The sequence below is a fragment of the Pezoporus flaviventris genome, unplaced genomic scaffold (assembly GCF_033815535.1).
Source record: "Pezoporus flaviventris isolate CSIRO_AGI_PZ_B2104156 unplaced genomic scaffold, CSIRO_AGI_Pfla_v1 ptg000054l, whole genome shotgun sequence".
Taxonomy (NCBI): Eukaryota; Metazoa; Chordata; class Aves; order Psittaciformes; family Psittacidae; genus Pezoporus; species Pezoporus flaviventris.
In genome coordinates, this window is record NW_026892602.1 from 7520001 (window position 1) to 7545572 (window position 25572).

The 25572-nt window shown below is 39.0% G+C and overlaps 1 protein-coding gene across 3 annotated transcripts in view; it reads left to right on the forward strand.

Moving 5' to 3' along the window:
- The window catches only part of ZNF536 (zinc finger protein 536), a 348533-nt gene that overhangs the window by 116651 nt on the left and 206310 nt on the right, over positions 1-25572 (forward strand). For 2 of the 3 annotated variants that reach the window (XM_061469112.1, XM_061469110.1), the window contains exon 5: positions 42-158. The exons of the other annotated variant lie outside the window; for it this stretch is intronic. The gene's annotated coding sequence lies outside the window, so the exon portion shown is untranslated. The remainder of the gene's footprint in view (positions 1-41; positions 159-25572) is intronic. 3 annotated transcript variants of the gene reach the window in all.

Consider the following 25572-nt stretch of genomic DNA (forward strand, 5'->3'; position numbering starts at 1 on the left):
TCACTTTACATCATCTCTTTCTATATTTTCTTTTGTGGTAGGGAGGTGGGACACCCCTTTGGCAATCTGTCTGTGCCAACCTGAGCTGCACCATTTCACTGGGTATTTTCTAAGCTGACTGACAGTCCTTAAAACAAGTATGCAGTTAAGCTGCTAAGGTAAGATTTGCTATATTAACGTACTTTACACCATATATTAAGCCATAAATAGATCATCCTGTTATGCTTTAGGGTCTCCATCCTGAAATTCCTTGGTCAAGTGAATCTCTCCTCAAGACTGCCAATAGAAACAGTTCCCCTGTGTTCTCCCACAGCCTCTTTTCTCCTCTTTTTCATTGAAGAATTGTTTTGGGAGGGGTGGGGGCTTTATGTGCGTAACAACTGCGGACACAGTCTTATGCCAAGTTACTGGAGTCACTTCAAACTTCTGAATTAATACACGGATGATTAAACAAAATGTTTGCCTCTCTTGTATTCATGGATTTCTTTTTTTTTTCAGGGTTTGGGGGGAAAGAAATTGGAACCCCCCTGGGTAACAGTGTTAGCTGGTCAGACCTTTGGGGTGTAGTAGGATGAGGGAGCTGTACAAAGCTTCCTAGCAAATAAATATAACCCATTAGTTCAAAAGTACTGAGGAACAGTTAACATATTCTGGTTCCAAGAAGCCACTGCTGTTACTTTGAGTAGTTTTGATACAACTAAATCAAAGTGAAGATTTGAAATAGCTTTTCTGAAAGCCCAAGCCTAAGTCATAAATTATTCTACACCATGATTCGTTCAGATAGTAAAACCATACCTCTTTGCCTGACGTTACTGAAATGTGGAAAAGGGAAAGTTAAAAATAAAATGAAACATTTAAATCTTTGCTGTTGAGAACCTCAGATAGATGGCAATGTAGCAAAGTTGATAAAAGAGATACTCAATTAGACTTTATTATTATTTTATTGAGGTATTATTAATAAACATCAGGGTGCAGTGGGTGATAACACTATCCTCGTATTAGATGAGTGGACACTGAGGAAAAATAAAGGCAAGTGGCCTGTAATAAGAAAAAGTAGAAGGATGTGGATAAATTGCAAATGACATGAAAAGCAGAAATATCTTGTATTTGTCCTTCAAGCCTCATCCCTCGGCCTTTAGCTGTATAGTTAGAGCTATTAACTTCTTCATAACCAGTCATGAATAAGCTGTAGTTATATGAGTCTGGGTGACATGGTAGTTCAGAAGAGAACAGATAGAATATTTTAATGTTTTGTTGTTGTTTTGGTTTGTTTGTTCACACGTACACACACACACACACACACACACACATTTCTTCCCTATAGCCTGGGAAATATTCAGTACTTTATGCATTTTAATTTACTTTTTACAGATACCTCTTTCTCCTAAAACCCCCCAAAACAATTAATTCCTAATTCCAATAAATTTCCTGAACTTAACTATAAAAGATACTCATGTACTAATTCAATAACCTGATATTAGCTGTATTCCATAATGTTATCAGCACTACACTGGTAACAATTACAGTGGCAATGCATAACTACAGTGTGTTTTAAGGGCAGTATTTTAATAAGGTAGGTGTTTAGTTCCTTGTAGCATATAGAACTGGTGATTTTGACTGCAGAGCTGCTTGGACTGGAAATCACAACAGTTGCCAGTAAGGTTTAGAAAGTGTGTGCCAGGCAAGGGAATCACTGTTCAATGTATTTACCCTCTGGGGAGGTAAAACACAGATGGGGGAGTTAGGAGTCTTCTAACATTTAGCTGATACATTACTGGGTAGCAATTCTGCTTCAGGGATGTTCAAAGTAGTTCATCTACCAGTTGGGAATCATTATGGGAGCTAGTACTGCGGATTAGATATGATAGAACAATAAGGGATTGTGGAAGTACGATCCTCCCCCTCCCACAGACGAATGTTTTGTAATCTTTTGTATCTTTTTACAGCTGTCTGTCTTAAGAAAAGAAATGGTTCTGAATTAATCATATGTTTTCAATACACATAGTACCTATATTGAGGTAGGATTCAACTGTCATAGACAAATATGACCTGGTAATATGTATTTGAACCAAAATTATGTAAAATACCATATCTTCTCTGCATAAAAAGAGTACTGTTACTGTGTGTATTCTTTCCAGTCAGTTGATGTAAGAAAAGCTTGCTAAAGCATTTGCATTTGTATTTCTATACTGGGTAAGCAAATGCAACATTAGGTCTGTGAGATTGTTTTTATGCTATGAGAGATAAGGCTATGCTTCAAAATAAAAATTTGTGATGGAGGGTGATCATGCTTTGAGGAAAAAGCATGGTCAAAAATCAGGGGAAAGCAATTCTGTTTTGTTGAGCTATGCTCAGTTATTATCACCTGATTATTTTCACCTTAGCAGTCTCACCTGGACATGCATTAAATTTTTCCTATTTTTTTCTATAGTCTTGAAGTTAAAACATTTTCCAAAATGTACAAACAAACAGCTAATTTCATTGCACTGCTGTCTGCATGCAGTGAAATAAAATATGATTAGCTAGATGAAAATGTGTAACTTTTCAATCAGTAGTTAATTCACTCCCAGAACCATATTCATATAGGTTTGAAACAAAATTGACCTTCTTGTTTATGTAATCTGTACATACAATAAGTGCCTGATTTGGTAACAAGCTACTCAACAATGTAGATTTTCTGAGACCCAGGAAAAGAAGCAAAATCTAGTACTATCCTGAATAGACCCATCACCTGTGCGCTGCTCACGTTCTGAAGTTTCTGCATTCAGAAGGGGCAGAATTAGTGCAGGAGACAAATTCCCTATGTTATGCAGAAGACAAAATCCTCATGGTTGGTTGTAGAGCAGCCGAACAGAGAGCTACAGGATCAGGGAGGCATAGATGTCTTCTGTAGGCTGCCTGGTGTCATTCCCCATGGCTGCTGTTGTCTTCTGAGTCTAGGAAGTTTTGGGCCTGCACCCCAGAAGCCACTCAAAGATTCATGTGACCATGGGCCCTCTCTGGGCTTTGTGCCCACTGATGCACAAGGAGCATGGGCACAGCAGGATCCCACTTTGCATGGTGAATGTGCACCTTTTTATTCCCTGCCATTCATGGCTGCGGCTGAGGGCAACTGAATTACGGCTTTTTCTCTGTTAGAAGACTGCAAGTGGCAGAAATGCAGTAGGATTTATCTTTCGTGCATAAGGGCCCTGCCTGAAGGCCCAGGCAGTATAGGTGCTGAATATCCACAACTCTCCTCGTTAGTTGTATGAACTAAAGTTGATCTGCATCTCACAACACTGTCTTCATTGCAAAGAACCCAAGGATATGTAGAGGCTTTTGGCTTTGCTCTGAAGTTTCTGGGGCTGTTCTGTGGTATGCTGAATACTCCTGCCTTCAAACTGGAAAGGTTTGATGGCAGAGTGAAACAACCAGAAATCCATGGGAATTAATTTACCTGTGGGCAGATTTTCATTTTACATGCATGTGTGTTTTATTTTGGTAAAATTTTGGACTTTCTGCCCTTAGTTTCAAAAAGACATTTTGTATTTAACTTAGTATCTTTCTTTTCTGAAATGTGTAGCAGGAAGACGAATTTCTCTCTCCAGAAATGTCTCCAGCTAATGAAAATACCATTGTATTCATTCAGTATTTACTGCATGTTAGTGAGTGATGTGGCATTAACAAATACACTGGATCGGACACCTGCATTTTCATTTTGTGTTCATGGGGAAAGAGGAGCAAGTGGTTTGCTCTTCCAGGATGACAGCATTGTAAATCGGGGAAATTGTGTCTTGTTGAATGTGCCCCCAGATGGAGATGGACTTGAAACAACAGTGCTGACAGAGGTGTGAATCCTCTCACCTCATCTTAATGGGGTGTTAAATTAAAAACTTAGTTATGACCACATAAACATCATTGTTAAGACAGTTGTCCACAGCACACAAACCTACCATGAGTCATTGAACACATACATTTTACAGTATATTAAAATATTTATATTGTTAATGTGTAATATAATAGAACCTACTGGATTTATTTCTAAAATTTGGAAATGCATTCTGTCTTTTAAATTACTACTTAAGTGTTTAGTTTATTGATGTGTGGTGTCATTTATAAATTCTCAGCCGTCATATATGGCTTATTTAGATTGAGCATGATTTCTTCAGAAATGCCTGTGAAGTACAGTATGATTTTATGCTATTTTAAATAAGCATTTTAGAGTATGTGTATATTTTGCAGTATACTGCTGAACTGATTCTGAACAGGATAGCTCCAGGAACTTTATATGGACTGGGAATGGTAGGTTTTGCCCCATGTACCCATGTTTCCTCAGGTGCTCCTTGGAAGCCAAGGGGCATCAGATACAACCTCATACTGGCAGGTCCAATACATTTCTTTGCAAAGCTGCTGTGCATGTGTGATTGATACGTAAATGCTTTGCATCCCAACTGTGTGAATCTCATTGCATGTGCTAGAGCTGTGTGTGCATAGTAAATCCAGCATGCTGGATTCCAGATCCGGAGTGCTTTGGATTTGCTGGACATACAAAATACCTGCTTGTTGTGGGATCTGGAAATTGGTAGGTTACTTCCTTAGGTTTGTCAGGTTTGGGTCACATAACTAAGCAACTTACCATGAACTGCTAGTGGTAAGCCTGGTCCTATTTCTCTTCCCCTGTGAGCAACAGTGGAAGATCTTGATCCTTTGGTAAGGGAAGTTTCTCATGGAAAGAAAGTTTCTCATGGCGAGCACTGGCTTCTCAAAGGAGAGTATCTTTTGTGTTCAGAACATGTTCAGAAGAGGTGTATCAAAGCAATCAGAGAAAGTCCCTCACACTGGAGCTGGTGCATCCCTCTTCTACTTTGGGCTACTAATTTTACAAAGCAGAGGAATATGGCCTGGAGGGACAGATTTTGCAGATCTCAGCGTGCCACTTGAGTTTGCCTGTCAGTTGATCAGGAACAGCTTTATCTTAAGACACTTTGTGAAATGAGTTATTAGGGGTCTTTACCTGTCCATCAGACAACACCTTTATGAGTTCAGGCATAGCAGGTATTTGCTTTAATCCTAACTGGGCCAGTATCAAACGTGTAACATCTCTTGGTACAAGATGAACCATCTTCAGGAAAAGACCACTTCTTCATAAAAACTAAGAAACCAGTGTGCCTTTGGAAATTCTGAAGTTGTGAAGAAGAAAACTGAGAAATATTACTGACAAGCTTATTCTTCCAACAGTAGGTATATTTAGCCTGCACCTACCTGTGGTAGGGCTGATTTTTCTCCAGACCTTATAATGCCTCATACATCATTTAGTCTCTCTCTGAACTCTTCAGAATGAAATTTTGTCTTGTTCAGGGAGCTGGCACAAAGACTGTGAAGTCTCCCTTCAGTTCCTCATTGTTTAACTCAAGATGGAAGTATTGCACAGAACCTTCAAGGGCTCCCTGAGTTTTCTTCAGAGCCTGCTCACCAAGCTTCTTCCCTTAATAGGGAGTAAAATACAGAATTAGTTCTAATTTTGAAAGTCTCCAGGACAGCTTTGGTGTAGAAGAGTTGTTCTACTTTAGACTGAGACTTGATTTTGTTCATATCAACACACTTGCTTAATCCCAATCACATGTAACTTGGATTTTTTGTGTGTAATGGTATTTGTTTTTATTTCTCTAATCTCTGTATTCTTTGTGCAACTGCTGTCAGACTCTTGCCTGAAAGTACTGCAGGATAATTGCAGAATTCCTGCATAAGTAATTTTTTTTTATGAAATCAAGCCTTGTCTGCTCATAAAATTATTTTTAGTCACTGCATAAATGGACTTCATTATATTTAGACTTTACCAATTATTCACCTTTCCCATGGGCTAAAAAGAAAAAACACAACACAAAACCATTCAGTTGTTGCACTTTTGGAACAATAGTGTCCTGATTATTTTTAATTTGCAAAATCACATATTTTGGAACCTTGGCATTTTGTGTTTAAGTCATTAACATTGACCTGTTCTTTAGATGGTAGTCAAAAGAGTTTACCTAATTGATAATATGAGCACAGGCATTGTGTTGCTGTTGATGTTGAGGCCCTGCAACTAATCTGTACTTGTGCAGTGCATTTCTTTTGACCACATTTCTGTGATATTAATGGTGTATGGTAGTGAAAGAAATGTGTTTTATTCTAGAGTCTAACCCTGCTGTTATCAAAGTAACTTCCAGCTTATTAGCGACAAAGGACTTTTATCCTTTGTGCTGCCCTATTCGCCAGTGCTTCCTGAATTAAACTGCTGTTTCCTGTTCTTTATATGCATGACCACATCTGGGTAGCTTGCTCACAGCCCTGCTGCTTAATAACAATCACCTTCCCTTTCAGTCTCTGTTGATTGTTTCTAATTCACTCTGACAGATAGTGCCTGACAACTTGCCTGCATTTCCCTCCCTCCGTGACCTGAAGTTACTCACAGCACTTATATAGTCTGTCATTTTTAATATTTGATTTCATTTTAAGTTATGTGTTTTACTGAGAAGATGAAACTGAAAAAAAAAAAAAAAAAGAAGGGGGGGAAAGGCTAGTAATGGAACATAAATTTAACCCTTCTCACTATACAGGGCATGCCATACAAAAGTCTTTTTTGTGTGTATGCTTATGTGGCTGTCTTTGGGTCTATATAATAATGCCATTGCTGGTTGTTTTTTTTCTGGTGTTTGGGGTTGTCTTTTTTTTTTGTTGTTTGCTTTCCTTTTTTTTTGTTTGTTTGTTTTTCTGTGTGAGCATAAACCTCAATGCTGTATTCTCTCAATTAACTGGAGCTTGATTTGGTTTTATGTAAGAATTTTTGCCTTTTTTTTTTTTTTTTCTCCCAAATAGCTTATAATTGGAAATCTTTCTTGGGGTTAGTATTAGGATGTGCAAGAAAAAATGAGTTCTCATGGTATTTAAATGATAGCCTCAGCTAGGCTGTCAACATTTTTAATATGCCTTTCTTTTGCACTTACGTTTTTATTTGTCAGTGAATACAGATCCAGCTGACTCTGTAGGGTAAAGCAGTTGATCCAGAATATGGTTGTTTTTCAACTGCCCCTCGTTTTCATAGATGAGGAGCTACAATATATCTAGATAGGTGGTTAAAACTTGAATACATTTTCTTCCTTGTAACTCTCTGTCCCATGGATAAGTGTGTTACTGTTGCTGTCACTGTAAATTGGTTAGAGATATTGGGGAAACAAAAGTGGGTTACTCTGTTACTTATGCTGAAGAAATCATGGATTCATAATTATCAGACTCACTCCTCTACTACTTTGTCTTTATGTCATACATCTTACAGTCAGTGTTTCCTTTGGCTGTCAGCATGCATACACACATGGCTTTCCTGGAAGGCGTACTAACTACAGGCTATGTTTGCTGTACTGAGATTAGAAGCCATGTTGATTCCATGGAAAAATAGAAAGGTTCTAAAATTTATAACTGTTGGCAATATTGTCTGATGTGACACTGGTGGGTCAGTGGACATTCATATGGACTCTGTGTTTATACATTAGGAGGCAGCACTGGAGAGATACCAGAAGCAGCTAGAATTAGCATTGAATCAGTATGGAACCTGTCTAACCGTAGTTTCTAGTTGACTCCATTCAGTGCACACTTTTTTTTGGAAATTCAGTCTGCCCTACATCTTAAGTATGAGACAAAGTTGACTTAATTTGTATGACCTATAAATTTCATTGCTTGTGCAAGGGAAGAATGATGTTGGATTCTGAATTTGCTTGGAGACTTGATTCCAGTCTTTTCTGTAGTCAGTCTGTTACCAAGATACTTAATTTCAGCCTGTAAATAAAATTACATCAGATTATTTAGGATTTCCAAGGCTTTGCAAAATATTCTGAACTCATTGGTCTGAGAAGGGTAGGGCTCCTGGTGGTCTGTATATGGCTGTTAATGATAGGCTGCTTCTGGGGTGGGTTGTGATACTCAATTTAATGTAAAAAATTGAGAGCATATTTCCCTGTTACATATTGGGTGCTTTCTTGTGTAAAAGTTGATGGCAAATGTGTCATTGACTTCGGTGGCAAAGATCCTAAAAGATCTGAAATTATGTGAGTTTGGGGAGTAATTTATTTTGTTCACAAATTGTCTGAGAGCAGATAGGCATTTTCTCATGTTGCTTTGTTGCTCAAAATTATTTGCAGTGTTCTTCATGAAGCAATGCTTGGGCTGCTGATTGTTTGCATTGTAAACAGTTTGTTGTAAATATTCACCATGCTGATTAGTTACAGGAGTCATGTGCTGTTGTTTACGTCTCCTCATTGGCTAAAAGCTGTAACTGGAAGCAGATGCTTATCCTAAAACTCTGTAAAAGAAAATCTATACTAAATAGACTAAAAACTCAGCCTCTCCTTGGGGTTTTGCTTATTAGCAACAAACCCAATAAAATTACGAGTCAGTTCAAATCTTCTTCCCAGCTTTAGGTGCTTTTGAGTTGCATCATGCACTTGCTGGATGGCAGTACTTCTGTGGACCTCAGAAGGGTCTGTTTCTTTCCTCATCCTGCTGGGATAGTGAATGTCCTGCCCCAGGCCCGCACTGAAGCCCACATAACCATTTCCAGCAAGTGCTCTGCTAACAGGGGAGATACAGCCAGCCTCTTACACCAGACACACACCATCAGGAATTACCATGTTTCAATGTTACACTTTAATATATAGCTCAGGCAAATCACTGAAGCTCCTTTTTTCCGTACATGTTCCTACTAGTGAAGCTGGTTTGCTGGAGTACTCAAAGATCAAATGCAAAAGGGCGGGAGCAACATGCAGCAAAAAAAATTTGCATCATCAGTGAAGGAATGTGAGAAATGGCTCTGAATATCTCTTCATCTCTAATTTGAAAGTAAAACTTTAGGTTTCCTTCAAAGCATTTTCTCCCCTTGGACTGATAGTTTCACTGTTATTTTTCGTAGACTATTTATGTGGAAGGGAGTCTAGACGGAATAAAGCTTAGATTACTATTGCTACGTTTTACTCTGTTAGAAATGCTGCTGGGGAGAACACGGGATCCTAGCAGTCCGTGTTCCATTAAGTTTGTATTTAATTATGGTTCTTCCTTTTTATCCAGGCACTCTCCAGCTTCCTGGACCACACACTACAGTTTATCTGGTCACTGTTTTTCTCAGTCCTGCTGAGCACCCTCAATTCCACCTAAAGTGAATGGGAATTGCTGAAGCTCAGCACTCTCTAAATAAAGACCCCTATTATCGGTGTCACTGTTAGAGATAACTTGTGCCATGCATAACAAGTGAAATCACTGTGGTTTTTTTCATTCTTTCATATGAGATTTTTCTACTCTTTACTTTTCTCTACTGCTCAATGGTCCAGCTAGATAACATGGCTTTTGAAATAGGCGATGCCTTCTCTAATTATGCACCATTGCAGTTACTGATGGATTCAGACAATTTTGTGTTCAAAGTTAATGAATGTTGGCTTTGATCAGCCTCTGACTGTGATTGGTAGCAGTAGTTTTATCCATGCTTTATGCAAGTCACCCAAACCTCTTGGTTATACAGAACTGAGCAAACAATCTTACAAGGAAAAAAAAAAAAGTCCACTAAGTGAGCTATTGGTGAGCTGTTGTTAGAAAGTACCAAGTGCAAGAAACCCAGCCTACGTGACTCAGAGATGCAAAGGAAGTACAGGAAATGCCAAATGTTTCATGTGAATCTTAAGTATGTGGTGAAAGCTTGTTCTGCAAAAGCTGTATATTCATTTGGGTTCAGTACAGGTGTCTTCCTCTGCAGAAGCCACTTGGCTTTCTATCCTGGCTTCACAACCCCATCACTGTGAGTGATGTTCTAGAGAAAAGTGTCAAGCTCAAGTAACGAGGCTGCCTTTAATGATCTGTGCAGCTGTGTCTCCCTCCTCGCTGTACAGTTTCTAGATGCATGGTACATCTGTCTGTCCCACACCTCTCCACGCTGCTTCTCTCCAAGATGCACGCTCACTGCGTCAGAGCCCTCAAAAAGGAAACTGAACCTGTGTGACCATTGTGCTTTCCCGCAGGGTTTTTGATGGATTTGCATTAGGTGATTATCCCCTCATGCATGTCTCAGGAAGGCAGGTAACTCCACATTGTCAGTTTTCCATCTGTAGCATGTGGGTAATGATACTTTTCTGCCTCACATGGGTGTTGTGAGGACTAATTAGTTAATGTCTTTTCAGCACTTTTGTCATAAAAATACTAAGCAGTTATTGCTATAGTTATTATTATTTCTTATTATTTTGTTCTTCTTAAAATAAGGGATTTTGAGCACTCAGGTATGTCTGAGTATTTGAAAGTATAACTTCATATACATTAGTTGACAGGGTTATGGTAATGTCAGTTGCTTGCTTTAAAAGGCTGATGTGTGCTTTATGCTTGACAATTCACAAATCCATCCCAACTGTGGCAGTGTTATCTTGATAAATATGCCTCTAAAACAACAATATCATACCACCAAACACTGAAATCCAGTGTCTGTAATATAATAAGGCAGAACAGGGTTTACATTAGTTGATTAATAGTGCATGCTTTGGGTGTGCTGTGAGCACTGGAAAAAGCTCAGTTGGCTAGAGGGAATGTGGCATTGGACATCAATGGTTGAACTGCAGCTGAGTCAGTTCAGCAGTGCAGTATCGCTGAGTTTGTGCCAACTTCAATAGACTTCTGCAGAACTTTAGGTTCTCTTGAACCCCTAATTCAAGTAAAACCTAAAACTAAAACAACTTAAGCAAAAATTAACAAAGAAAATATGAAGCCATCACATTTCCCATGATTCAGGGTGGAAAGCAGATGCCTACCAGAGATCGTCCAGGGCATGGTGGGCCCCATCAGAGTAACACTTTCTCATATACAGAATCCAGCCCCAAGATTCCCTTGGTCTTGGGATTTTCTAAGGCAAAGGGAATGCCTTCTGTTCTATGCAGCATAATTAAAAAGTCTGGAAATCCTGATTTTTGCACTAGGGAGCTGAAATGCAACAGGGTTTTTTGTCCCAGAGAAGGGGAATCCTAGTGTGGAAAAGCATCTTCTTGCAAATGGAGGCCTCAGCTTCTGCAAAAAGCTTCTGTTTTCTGGACTACTGTGGAAGCTCTTCTATACAGTCTAAGGACAATATAGAAGGCTAATGGCATAACGGATTCAATTTCCTAGGTGGAAAATGCAGGCATGGGAATGAAATTATTATGTACAGCCACTTGGAATTGGATGCAGAACAAAGCAGGTCTCTGGCAAACATATGAAGAACTGCTTGATGATGGAGCACTGTGGGGGGAAGGAGTGGGGGCTGGCAGGTAGGGATGGGTGGGTTGGGAACTATAGGAAGCGGCAAATAATGAACTTCTGGTCCACAAATACCAGGAAAACGGAATGCAGCTCAAGTCTTAAGCCATCTTTTTCTTGGAGCCTCTTAAGGATCCATGAAAGCATGGCTGTAATTGGATTAGAGTTTGTGTGGAGGCACAAAGCCCCCATGCAGATGTCCTTGACTTGCTGTCTGCTCCCCTTGCGGAGCTGCTGTGAGTTTTGCTGGTGAGGAGAGGGCTATGGTGCTAGGCTGTTGCTGAAGAGTGTGCTTTCCAGAGGCAGTCCTCTGCCATGCCACAGGTGTTTTCCTGCTCCATGACAACACGTACAACTGGAGTGTCTACCTCTTCCCAGACTAAACTGACTGCTCTGTGTGGAATGTGACAACACAGAGCAGGGGGATGCTGAGGTCTTGGGCATGAGCAGTGTGTCTGTGGGAGATGTTCTGGGGAGAAGAGGGCTGGGACAGAATTCAATATGATAGGTTTAATGAGGCTAACAGGTTAGTCCTCTCAGCAGAAGGCAACTGCTGCCTTGCTCAGTTGAATGGATCACATCAGGATTTCTTTCATTCCCAGCTTTTCCCATGGGATGTTCTGTGGGAAGGTATGATCTCCTCCATACAATAAGCTGTCAGCCTTGTGACAGCTATATAGTGCCTGGACTGGTTTGTCTGCACAGGAGGATTTTCAGGCTAAGTCTTTTTTGCTAAGGATTTTTGCTAAGATTGTCTGACTATGAAAACAAAAGTACCATTTTCTGAGGGTTGATTTGAAAATGTGTTTGTAAGGTAAGGATGCTGTATATGAAATGTAGATAAATAATAAAGAAGAGTCTTGCAGATCCTATGGAAGCTGGCAAGGTTTTCTTGCAGAGTTAGAGCCACTGTTAAAAAATTCTTGGGCTTTGGTAAACTTGGCTCTAAAAGCAATTTAAAATCTACAATTATAATGGGAATAGTTTTAAGTGAATTGCCTAATTAAATGCAGAGAGGATATATATTTTTGAAACTTGATAACTCTTTCTTGTAGCTGCCTGTGCTTAACATACAAGCTGCAGTGTTTTATGATTTGCACCTGAAGTTACTTACGCAATACGCCCAGCAGCTATATGCATGTCCATTTACGTGACCTTGTAATCAGTTTATTAGCATTTTAATGCCTTGTTGCTGTTATTTTTATCAGCCTAAGCTACAGGAGTTAATTTATATAGGATTTCATAAACTAAGATTGAAAGAAGTTGTTCACTAAAAGTTATGAAGTAATAATACAGCCCCAGTCATAGCAGGTTTTTCTGATCTTCAACAAAGTCACAGTGTAAGCTCTAGTGATTTGCTTTCTTGGTGTGTTTGGAGTTTTTAGGTGTTAATTTTACAATTATTTTTTATAATACATTTTCAAAAAGCCAAAATTTATAGAGATGTAACATTTTAGTAAACCAACAAATATCTCTGCAGGGAAAAAAATTGCTATATTTTAGAGCAACTAAATCCTTTTTCTGATCCCCACATCTTGTCTTTGTTTTTCTGGGCTCTTTTTTGTCCCCACAGCGATACTGGCTGGTCTGGTAAAAGCTATTGCATTTTTGTGTAACACTTGTTGTTCTTAGAGTAGACTATGACAGTTCTAACAACACACCTACTACATACTGTAAACAATTTTATTTAATTGATGCCAGAATTAAATGCTATTTCTTAGAATAAATTCATAACTGGATTATCTGGAGGGAAGAGTTTTAGTACCTAAGCTTGAAGCATGCAGAATTTGTTAGGAGGCCATTGGCAGTACCTCATTTTGTGACTGCAACTAGTGTTGCTTTATGGTGGTAAATCAGTATGAATAAAAATCGAACTTTCCAATGCATTCCCAGCTGATTGGCTTATGATATTGTGTGCCTGTATGATAAAATAGGACATCATCCTATTGGAAAACAACACAAAACTCCATTAATTACGCATGTACTTGTATCTTTTTATAATGTTTTTACAGTTTTAGGAAGGGACAAATCCTGGGATGTTATCGAGGAGCGTAGCTGAGGTAAAAGCGGCCCACTTTTGCTTTGAGTGGGGATCACAATAATAGACTGGGCTGCTGGTATACAAAGTTTATTACTATTATTGATATATAAACTAGCTGGGGCCTTATGCAAAGAGCAGCTGGGTAATTTAGCAAGCTCCTGGATCTAGTTAACAAAAGTCTATGTCCTGTCCACAGTAGGGAATGGTTGTAGCTGAGAAACTACTATACATTAGATTGTACCACACCTGTAAGCTGTGTAGGCTGCAGAAAACTTTAAATCCTCTCATTACTGCCTTACATAAGCAGACATTTCAAGCAGTTCCACATTTATCTGAGATTACCAGTTAAACTCATTAAAAAGCAACTAGGGCTTTTTCACTAAATTGGTTGGTTTCAGGATTTTTGTGTGCTTCGTGATTAACAACACTGTGTCTATGATGAGGGAGATGGCTTGGTTGCTGGGTAGATCTGAGGTGACATTTATGTTGTTAGTGCTCTCATTTTTGATGAAGCTAAACTTGTAAAACTGGAACTAGAATATTTTCTTGTTTTATTAATTGAGGAAGAAATGCACCATTAACATCTCAGGGTCTAGCCAAGCTCAATCTGACAGCATTTACAGGCAGACTGATTGAACAAAGTGTTTGCAAACCTCTTTATCATTACTGTTTCCTTTTTTTAAAAAAAAATTCCAAGTAAATGGGGAAAGGCAACTTTGACTTGTAACCAGGTAGCAGTATATTAAGCTTCCTACCACTATATTGCACTTACCACCACCAGCATCCTGGTTTTATTTGGGCTTTTTTTTTCTTTCTCCCCTTGTTCCACACTCTTTGCACCTTAAGTTGCACACTTGTTGCTACTCACTCAATAAAAACTAGTTTCTTTAAATCCCTAAGTAAAGTTAATCTGGTGTGGTTTCACAGAAGTTGATGGGTCTATGCTGGTGGATTCCTCTGTTCAGAAACATAAGTGCTTTTGGGATCAGAGCTGACAGTCATGAGCTTCCATGGATAGGGACCATTTTCATCTTTTGTACTAGGAAGTTATTGTCTCCTTAGCTGCAGTACAGGGTTCCAGATCCAAATATGGCCAATATCAGACAAGACATCCAATCACTTCTGTAATACAAGTAAGAATAATTATGGTATTTAACATCACTTTTTTCATAAATCCATCAAATAAGTCAAAGCAGCAGGCATAACTAATATTACTTACAGTCAGATAGGGCTACATCTCCTTCATAAAAAGTGTTTTTCTACAATATTTAACCATTGTTGGCAACAATCATCAATATTAATCCCTAACAGCAACATGATAACCAAGTGAGCAGATAAAATGGCTGTTAAAAAAGTCGGAAAAAAAGGAATAACAGGATTGTGGAATTTTAATATTCTCCAGCTATTTATTAAAAAGTGCTTATTTTGTATGTGTTTATTTCTAATAATCAGCTGTAACATTACTTTGCAAAAAAAACTGTAATTGCTTCTTAATTTCAAATCCCAGTTCCTTTGTGCTGTATACAAAGGTAGGATATTTCTGTACTTATTGTTCACAGCACTCTGTGTAAAAAATCACGTTCATTTCAAGAAGCTGTTATGGTATTGATTCTGGTAAAGACTTCCATTAACTGACCAATCTAAATCTCATAAGTGATGTCAGGATAGTTATGCATTTGCTTGGTTCAAGTATTCAGCCATTATGTTAGAATGCAGGCAATGTCTGAATATGGCTGTTAAATTATTTCTAAATACTGAACCAGAACAGCTTAACAGTTCTGCAGTTTGAGACTGACACAAAAATGACAATCTGCCACCTCTTTGTTTTTTAAATATTAACGTTGTATTGGGATAGTATTTTTGGAGTAAAAACCTGTGGCACAAGAGGATAAGTGACATAAACAAAGGCAGCTGGGCTGCATGAAATAATGGAACAATAAGGCCCTTACAGCCGTTCTCATCACTCCAGTATGTTAATTAGCATTCTGTTGTGGCCGCAACACTGAAAACATGTAATCTGTATTGGTGTACTGTACAGCTGTGAACACACATTCTTTTTTGTTAGTCCCTAGAGTTAGCCTTGCCATTGGCATATGTGTGTGGGCCAAAAGTCAAACCAGCACCACTAAAATACCTCACTATGGAAGCAAAAGAGATTTTCTTTTATTTATTTCCATTGTAACTTGTGATGTAATCTGGTTACACAGCTTCTGGCTGCTGATTCTTTTACCATTTTGCATGTGTATATATGTGTGTGTACGTGCATGTGCGTGCAAAGGAGTTTGTGTGCATAAGGCCAAATTAATAATCTGAAATAAGTGATTTAGGAAGATAAAATGTGCTATAAATAAATAAAAGATATTTCCTCAATAGAATAGTTTTAAAAATCCACCATGAGGAACATTACAGCTATATTTTCTTTTTCATGAGTAAGGCTAGTTTGATACTTTTAGTCCTAATTGTATTAAAGAAAACGGATTCAGAAATATCACTGTTTCAGTGAATTCAGCTGCAAAGGCAAGGAATGCTTGCATTATTTTTTAGTTTTAATACAAATATGTAAAAAATCAGTGAAAAGAAATCAGAAGTATGCTTAAGGAAAAAAGTTTGCCATTTATACTCCCTTTTAAAAGAATTCATACTAACCTCATGATCTCAGCACACTGTGTCCACATTAACCTTACTTGACCAGGGGTTAGAGGAGACCACCTAAAGATGATTTGGTCACATGGAATTCATTCCCCATTTGAGGGGTGAGTATTTCTTGTAGTGCTCCTGTAATTTAAAAGCTCATTGACCTCTTCTAATGTGCAGGTATTTACCTAGCAAAGAAGCCTACCTTTTGCAACACAAATTAGATTTAAAATTAAGAAAGAAGATTTCTAGTATTTCCTCTTGAAAGTACATTTACACAGCGAATATTCACTTGTCAAAACTGTTTGCTGGTCTCCATTTGTTACTTCACTGTGATGATCTCTGTACTCACATACATAAAAAAAAAAAAGGTAGGAAAAATTTTCTTAGAAAATAACTTGTAGTGCTCCTGGGTGAATACATCCTTTATCCATACTCGGATGATAAGAGTGAAGGCTTAGCTCATATTTCTGCACTAATCTACTTCAAACCTGATCTTGAAAAATTACCCTCATTGCACAAAGAAAATACAGCATTTAAGTCACCATGCTGATCAAATTTGGTTCTGCTTTTTGACTGTGGAGGGAACAAATGGTTTGGTGATTCTGCGATGTGAACCCGTGGGCAGTAGGGAACTGAGTAAGTTTTGGGGGTTTTGTTTAACCACTTTATTTCTTTCCCAAGTAGCTGTAACTACTAGTAACTCTTCTATTGAGACAGAGACATTATTATATTGTATTTGTATGCAAAGTATTGAAAGGTTAAAAAAAAGCTTAATACTTCATCTTGTTATTGATAGCATGTTTTTAGGCTAGGGGTACTAAAGATTTAGATTTTGTGATTACATTACTGTTTTTATGGAAATAAAAATCAGGAATGCTGCTTTAAAAATTAAATTTCTACAGAAATAAAATACAGGCTGTCAAAAAGAGAATAAGAACAACAACAAAATGTTAGTAGCTGTCTCTGAATTTGTCTTTATAGTGGTAAAAGTATATAATTAATAGAAGAATTTTAGCTCCAGATGTGGCTATACTATAATAGAGCCTTATAAATGCTACAGAAAGAAAAATTGCTTGGAACGAATGAGAACCAAATCAAGAGCACACCTGGGTTTGACAAAGATTGCATTTACTGACTGCTGTGCTATCACATTACAGAGAAAGACCAAGTCTTTGGGAGCAGCTGTAGAGAAAGGCCTGGCAAATCTGCATGCAAATAGCAGCACATTGTTAACTTAATCAGATGCCGAGGAAAAGATGTGCCAGACCATGAGGATGATCTATAAACAAGTGCAGAGTCCAGAGAGATTGTGAGGGCTAGGCAGATTAAAAAGGTATGCCACAAGGGTTCTGTCCTTGGGTCAGATTCTCGTCTTTTATGTTGCCTGAAGGTTACTGCCATTCAAGCTGACTTATCACAGTGTTTGTTATAGCCCACTGTAGTAAATTTGTCAAATAGTACCCAGTTTGTTCTTTGCATGGATATAAATAATTGCATATTATTTGGGAAGTTTGGTAGCTCTTTGTTCCTTGGTGGTTGAGATATGGGTATTATTTTCTGAAGGAACAGTGTGTGATTTCATAACTCCCATTAAATAATATTATTGTATAAATGTCTCAGTGTAGGGAGATAAGAAATAGTGTGATACACTGGATAAAGAGGCAGCTCTTCTGTTAAAAGAAAATCCTTCTTATAAACTGAAGTGCCCTGACGAAAATTGTTTTAAGAAAGTTAGACACCTGCTCTTCATATAATTTATTAATATTAATGGGAATATATGTTTAAAATCTTCTCTAAGTCTAATATCATAAAAAATAAAGAAGTAATACTATTTAATCACCCACAGCTTAATAGTGCCTTAGTTGTTTACTGCCATTGCACTAATTGCTCTGTACTAATGTGTTTTTGTGTGATTTCCAGTAGTGCTGAAAGAACTGAGATCCATAACCAATTAAATATAGTGTTTTTATGTTAAAAATATATCTGCTGTAGACTAGCAAATGAACAGTGGTATTCTTAGAAAAACAAGAGAGAGTTGGCATTTGCATAGCTGCAGAGTAATAGGTATTTTTCATTGCGTCTTTTCCACAGTGACATTGGACTAATCTTTATGAATAAGCAAACTGCAGAAAGCTGAGCATTTCATATTATATTATGGGCCAGAATCTCCTCTCATACAGTTATAAATTAGGTATAACTTTATTAAAGACAGAGGATCTACACCCATCCAAAAGAGATGGACTCAGGCCTTTTGTTTCTGCAAATAGCTTTTCTATTTTGGGGGGAGTGTAACTTTTAAAATCTGAAATACATCTCACCCAAGCATAAATATTTCGGCTCTATGTGCTACATGGCAAACCATGCACAGGACCCGAGTGCCGGGTGGACAGCCCACGCCGAAGGAAGTAGTTCAGGTCCCTGGCTGTGTAATACCAGGACAGGAATGATGTTCAGAGACTTGTAGGAGAGGAAGCAACACCATTTATATACTGTAGCGTATCCTGCCAGAGGGTTAATTGGGTAACATTGTTGTTGGCTCCAGCAGGAGCTTGCTGCCTGAGACAGGGCACCACAGTGGAGACTGTGAGGGCGAGCGAGGTGAGGGGAAATTGGACATAATAGCATTAATAATAATAATTAAAGACTAAGAGTAACAAAAGAATGCATAACTAATACACCACTCTCTTGCTTTTTATTACAAAATTGATATTCATATGAATGCTATCGCAGCTATTCAGTATTAAACTGGTAAGACAAAAGGCACATTGTAATATATTATACAGTATATTACAAGATGTTTGTTTCTGTGTATTTTGACCAGCTGAAAACAAGCTAAAAGCACTACCAGTGTGTTTCCAGGTCTTCAGCAAAAGATCCTCAGTCAGCATAGGATCCCCAGACCCACAGAGCAGGAATACTCTTCACTTTATATGGGGGGAGCTAATGAGATCAATTAGATCCTCGTCCATTGAACTGTAGACAGCTGTTGGTGCATAATAATCATCATTAGAGATGGGTGAATGTGGGATACTTGATTTGCCAGACTACCCGCAGGTATTCTAAAAATGCCAGACTTAACTCTTGAGTATTTTGAGTACTAGAGGCCAACATTTTCTCTGAAGTCTCTCCTGGGACTGTTGATCATAAAAGAAAAAGGTACATTTGAGAGCAAGGAGAGCTCAGAGGCTGCCAGGCTTCACTGCAGGGCTGGAGGAAGTTGCACGGGTAGACACTGCCAGCTGCCATGTAGGAGCAACCCTTGTCAGGGCTACAGGAAGCCTGTGGGCAGCTAACCCCAGCACCAGTGCCATCCTGATCTCAAACCTCAGCAGCCAGCTTCTTATTCTCTCTTCATGATGTTTTTGTGGTATGAATTGTGCCCTTTTTGGTTCCAGGTGGGTTCTCTCTCTGTTCATTCCATACTTCAAGTGTTACTTGCTAACAAGGGTCACCCCCATTGTGGTTATATACCAGCACAACCAGCTGGAGTGTAAATGAAGTTAGTCTGATTGTGACAATGCTTTCTGGAGGATGGGTAATATAGCCTTATCAGTACTTCAGTGTGAGCCTTTAAGCCACCAGTGGGCTTTATAAGCACCTCTGGCATGTCCAGAATATGCAGTCACTGTGTTGTGGTCTTCATTGTTCATGGTTATTAATTTCAAACTTTGAAACCTAAATGAATGCTTGTGGCATTTAATACTTATTTGTTAAAAGCATTTTAAAACCCTCTTTATTGGTGCTGTTATTCTTATACATTCTTGCAGATCCTTATGTTCTGTACTTTTAAACTTTATAATAATTCTTATGATGAGGAGTCCTTTTTAGAGGCAGTGGGTTCTGCCATTCCAGTAGAGTAGAGGTGATATATGCTGTTTAATTTTGATTTGGTAGTGTAAGTAAACAATCCACTTATATTGGTGGGCTTCCTTATTCTTTTATACACTTTAAAATTAGGTGTGAGTTTCCAGTATAATCTCCCTGCTTAAGTCACCTTAGTATTATAGGAGTTTAATAAGAACATTCCAACATTCGTGGCATAGCAAGAATGAGTGAAAGCAAGTATGTACAAGAGAGTGTGTGTAAGATGAGATCTTCTGAATATTAATCTGAGTTTTTGACAGTGCTCCTAGCATATTCTTATGTCCTGTTGTCTGATTTCTGGGTCTAAACCCATTCTTGATGTTGGGGTGGGGGATGTACACATGAGCAACAATTTGGCTCCAATTTGGAAAATAATATTTAGGTACCATTAAAGTTGCTGTGAGGATTAATTTGTTATTGTTTGTACAACACTCTGAATATATAAAGTGCTGTGTAAGTGTTTGGTAGTATTAAGTCCCAGTGCATCACTTGTGTAGCCTCAATATCAGTACAGACCTTATGGTGACCTTATAAGCGTCTATAAATATATAAAGGGGGAGTGTCACGAGGATGGAGCCAGGCTCTACTCAGTGGCAAACAATGATAGGACAAGGGGTAATGGGTACAAACTGGAACACAAGAGGTTCCACTTAAACTTGAGAAGAAACTTCTTCTCAGTGAGGGTGACGGAACACTGGAACAGGCTGCCCAGGGAGGTTGTGGAGTCTCCTTCCCTGGAGACATTCAAAACCCGCCTGGACACATTCCTGTGTAACATTATCTAGGTGTTCCTGCTCCGGCAGGGGGATTGGACTAGATGATCTTTCAAGGTCCCTTCCAATCTCTAGCATACTGTGATACTGTGATACTGTGATACAGACTGTGGTTTTTGCTCGTATGGACTAGTGAGTTTAGAAAGGAAGAAAAGGAAACAGATATTCTAGTTCCAGCAACTGGTGAAATAAAGCAACTGGCGAAATGTGCTCTGTTTTACATGCACACTGATAATATTTAGGTGGATGGCCACACAGTACCAGTGAGCAAATATTTATCTGTTTGCAAAGAGAATCTCAGCCTTTATTGCCCAGTGCTGCAAACCATTATTCTTGTAAACACCATTGGATTTCCCGTATTCATAAAGACTATTCTTAAGACTAAGTGTCTGTGGAAAAAGCATCTAACATGTCTCTTTAGATTAAATTGACTGTACTGGTTTTATGGCCTAGCATGTTTTTGGTAGGTAGCTGATTGCACTTGAATATGCATGTGCATAGTGGTCTTTCGTTAGATTTGCTTTCATAATGTGTGCAAGAACAAATTAAGCTTGTGCACTTAAAACATACCGAATATCCAAGATGATGGCTAGATAGCAGGTACTAGAAATGTCTTAGTTCTCTTTGATGGTTGCACTGTCATCATTAGTTTGGTTATAGCAGCTGCTCCTTGCTTGCTGATCAGTTTTATTTCCTGTTCTTGAATAATCTCTCTCATTCAGAGGAAAGTAAAGACAGCCATCTTCTTGAAAGCTCATAAAATGGGATAAATGAAAGTGATGAAAGAAGACATCAAGCCAGACATTCTGTCTGTCCAGTGTGGCTGAACTAGGGTTCAGATGCTGCTTGGGAGATTTCACCATACTTTTCATTAGAGATATATCAATAGTGAAGCATTGTAAGTCACAATATCAGTATCACCTGGGGAAGAGTCAGCAATGCAAAAGTCTTTTGGGCTGTGAAGTTTCAATGCATTCATTAATCAGAAGATATTTTACCTCCATGACTCTGGATTATCCAGGCTATTCTTGGTAGTGCAAGGCAGTGTGGAAGCCCAATGAGCGCAGCACAGCAGCAGCATTGTTCCTGACGCTTCCAGAGAGGGACTTTGTGCATGGTGTGAGCAAGGCACTGCCAAACCCTAACCTCAGCTCTGAACAAGTATGTGAAGTTTCTTTCTATTTCTGATTTTTAACTAACATTTTGTTCTTAAAGGTAATCGTATTGTGTTGTGTGGAAACGAAAAGAGAACAGTCTACCTGAAAGAGGCAGCAGGGGAACGTGAGACTCTGACATTCGCTTATCTTCTCTCCAGAGCTGTTGTCTTCCAAATAGAATTTACTTTCCTTCAATTTTATTTTTTGTTTTTGATTCCTTCTTCTCGCTGTAACGCCAAATGAATCTAACAGGTAGCCCAGTGCTGAGGCTCCAATATCACTTCGCAGTTATGCCTTGTAGGTTGTAAGAAAGCATTGTATAGGAAGAGCAGTAATGTGTGGTAAGCTCAAACAGTGCCATGTTTCTCCTCCCTTCCCTGTATCAAAAGTTAAACATCATGTATTCATCAAAACAGTTAGCAACTAGTGTGGACCTGGCAACTTATGGTTATAACTGGTTACAGGTTACACTTATAAAGATTACCACTGTGAGTAAAATTAGTTTGCAGTATTTACTTAATGTTTTGCCAACTGTAGGAATTGAAAGAACAAAAGTTTTTATGTCTTTCCCCCATTACTCCAGATCTTCCGAGATAATTCCAGTCATTCATCTCTCCAATTCAGAAACATTTTAAATTAAGCTAAAGGGGACGTGATCATTACCAAGTAATTATAATTATAATCGGAAGCAAAAGTTGAAATGCAGTCTCCCAAGTTTATGCAGTTATTCCTGGGTGTCAAAGCAAATCTCCCTCTTCTCCATGCCCACTGTGACCGGACATGGAGGGCAGCTGGAGTCTGACTCTGAAGGGCAGTAATGGACTGAGATAGTCTGCTGGTTTCAGAAATGGACCAGGATGGAAGAGGTTGGGATCTCCCAGTGTTTACACCAGCTAACTCCACATGTGTCCTGATGTCATCAGCTGTGGTTGAAGCTGCCATTTTTGGGTCCATACTTTCTGTTCTTCTGATGGGCAAAAAGCACCATGTTGTGGCTGAATTAAGCTTCTCCTGGGTGACATTTCAGTTTTTGAACATACCTTATTCTAAAGTAAAGCAGCATTCATAAGATACAAGACTGAAAGGCACAGCACACATGAAGCCAAAACTTCAAACAGTACTGCCATCGTGAACAAGGAATCTGGAATTTTGCCTTCAATTCATTGCATAGAAGTGTTCCATGGTGCTCAGATACTTTCTATCAGAGTCCTCTCCAGCAGAAGAGGCTGAAGTCTTCTTTACCACTAGTGGCCATATGAATACATCATTGAGATACCTGGTGTTTCTAATCTTGACAGTCTATGTGCAGCCTCTCTGTATATTCTTTGCAAGTAGCCTCTGTAAAACACATCTGCTACATACCATGAGTAATAGCTGTGAGGATGCAGCAGTAGAAAGCAAGACTTGCAAACTCCTGCTGCTTCGGAGTTGGTTAGTAAATGTCACAGAACCACAGTCTGTTGTAAACATACAGATTTGTATTAATTTTTTTTTCCCAATTATTTGGTTGCTGAATGTATGCTTAGTAATATACTGCTTCCTGTGTTGATTTGGGACTTGTAAGAGGCTAGATCATTATCAGTCATCTTGTAAATGTTTTGCTTGTGGGTACTGATTTGACTATCTTCACTGTTCCTGAAGTTTCACCAGGTTGTACCAAGCAAGGTCTCTTAAAGTTGCTTCTGGCAGCATTTTTTCATTTAAGTTTTCTTTCTACATGCAAAACAGATTTCTTTGCAGAGTTGTAGTCAAAAGAAAGACCGTTTCTGCAGCACACCAAGTCCATGTTCTGTGCTCTCAGCAATCCCTGTAGTCCAAAGCGATGGACATTTCCATAGCTATGACATAGATTGAATTCCCACCCGTTATCTTTATAAGTGATGGCTCATTTTTCAAAGTACCAATTGGCAAAAATTTTGTGGATGACTGTTTTTGATGATGATTATTTCTGTAGATGGGTTATTTGCTATGCTCCTCAAGTGCTCCCCAGGCTTTGACTCCTGATGTTGTCCAGGCAATTGAGCTGGTATACCATAGCCTGTTTAACTAGTCTCATGGGAGACTGTTTGCCTACTCACTCACCTAAATTGGTGTTAGGGTAGTGTGTGGAATGGAAAGACTCCCTTCAGTTAAGTCAGTATGTTCCAGACCAGGGATTTTACTTTGTTTGTTTGATGTGGTTTCCCCATTTAGAAGCTGCTGTTGCTGGGTGACTGCTGGCATTCTGCTGGATAACTTCAGAAAGCCACAGCCTGGCTGAACAGATCATGTCACAACTCCAGCCATTAGAGGTAGAATTGAATCTGGTGTCTGTTGTTGGCTCTTGTTCTGTCAAGGCTAGAAAAATGCTAACTGACTTGATAAGCAGTTAAAACATCCTCTAAAACAGGAGCATGAAATAGGCTGGATTTGTACTCAGGGAGATCTCTGTCATGGCAGAAGTGTGCATGATCAGATATTCCTGACCTCTACCAATTGGCTATTGGCCCGTCTGCTGCTCTGAGTTTTTGCTGTCATCAGCTGTGCTGCCAGAGTCTTTTCTAGCCAACTCTTCTAAGCCATGGCCAGCTTGCTGGGAGCAGAAACCACTGGGCTCCTCAGTGCAGATTTCAAGCAGAATGGCAACTGGCGTAATGCTCTTGCTTTGGCACCCTTCAGCCATCCAGGTTCTGTTCTTTATCCCTCTCTTCCCAGTTTTTCTCTTGCCTTGCCAAAGAAATGTGGCACTGGTAGAATCTTCCATTCTGGGCAATTATTTTAGGTGCTCTTTGCCAGAAGACCCAGAATTACATTTTTTTCCCCTCAAATTAGTTCCAGAAAAGAATCTGAGGGAAAAGAGACAAAAGGATGGATTTGTCAGCTTTGGTGTTGGCACTTTTAGGGCCATATTTGCTGGCTCATTTTGTCTACCTTTTGAAACTTCAGGGCAGTCCAACGAAGAATTAGTTTCTCTTGGGACTGCAATCCTTGTATCAATGCAAATGACTTGCTTCTCTCCGGAAAAGCAAAAAAATACTAGCAGTAGTAGCCGCTTGCAACAGGTTTCTCCAGAAGCAAACTGGACATGACAATGAACTTTGAGTGTACCTCAGGTATTTTGTTGTTGTTGTTTTTCTGGAAGTTGTATCAGTGAACAAAGGAGAAATTGAAAGCCTTTTGCTTTTGGAATAGTTCCCTGTTTAACTGTTGTGAAAAATCCAGTTGATCCAAGGTCTCTGCCCAGGCCCTTCAGAGCCACCTCCCAGAATTGACAGTTTTCTTGTCTGTGAAATTTGTTCCCCATAAACCTCCCTTCAGGGCTTGAAGCAGAAGTAGTGAGTGTCTTTTAAGATCAGAATTTGTAGTTAAGCATACATTTGTTATGCTAAATGCGAGGTCAGAATCAATGAGAGAAGAGTGTACCTCCTCTTACTATCTTTGGACTGTCTTAAAGAAAGCAATGAATTGTGCAATTTTCTTTCCTTCTCAGTTTTGGTAGGAAGCTCTGAGCATGTAGTGTCCCTGGCTCTGCTGTGAATAAGCACTCAGTGGTCCCAGAAGGCTGTGGAGCCTTGGCTCTCAGCTCCCTGATTTGATCCTGCAGGAGCTGCTTGAATTCCCCTCTGCTGAAAGTTGAAAGTGAGCACAATCCTATTAAATATTCTGCACAAGAATGGGTGGGGGGGTGGGGGCTTAGGGGATGGGAGGTGTCCCTTTAAAAGCTCTGGGTTAGTAGCAGCACAATTAGACTTTACTGTCTGTAGTTCCTGCTATACCTCTGAAGCACTTGTATGGAATGGATGCTTCAAATTAAGTATGACCTGGTTGTCCAATCCCAATTACCTAA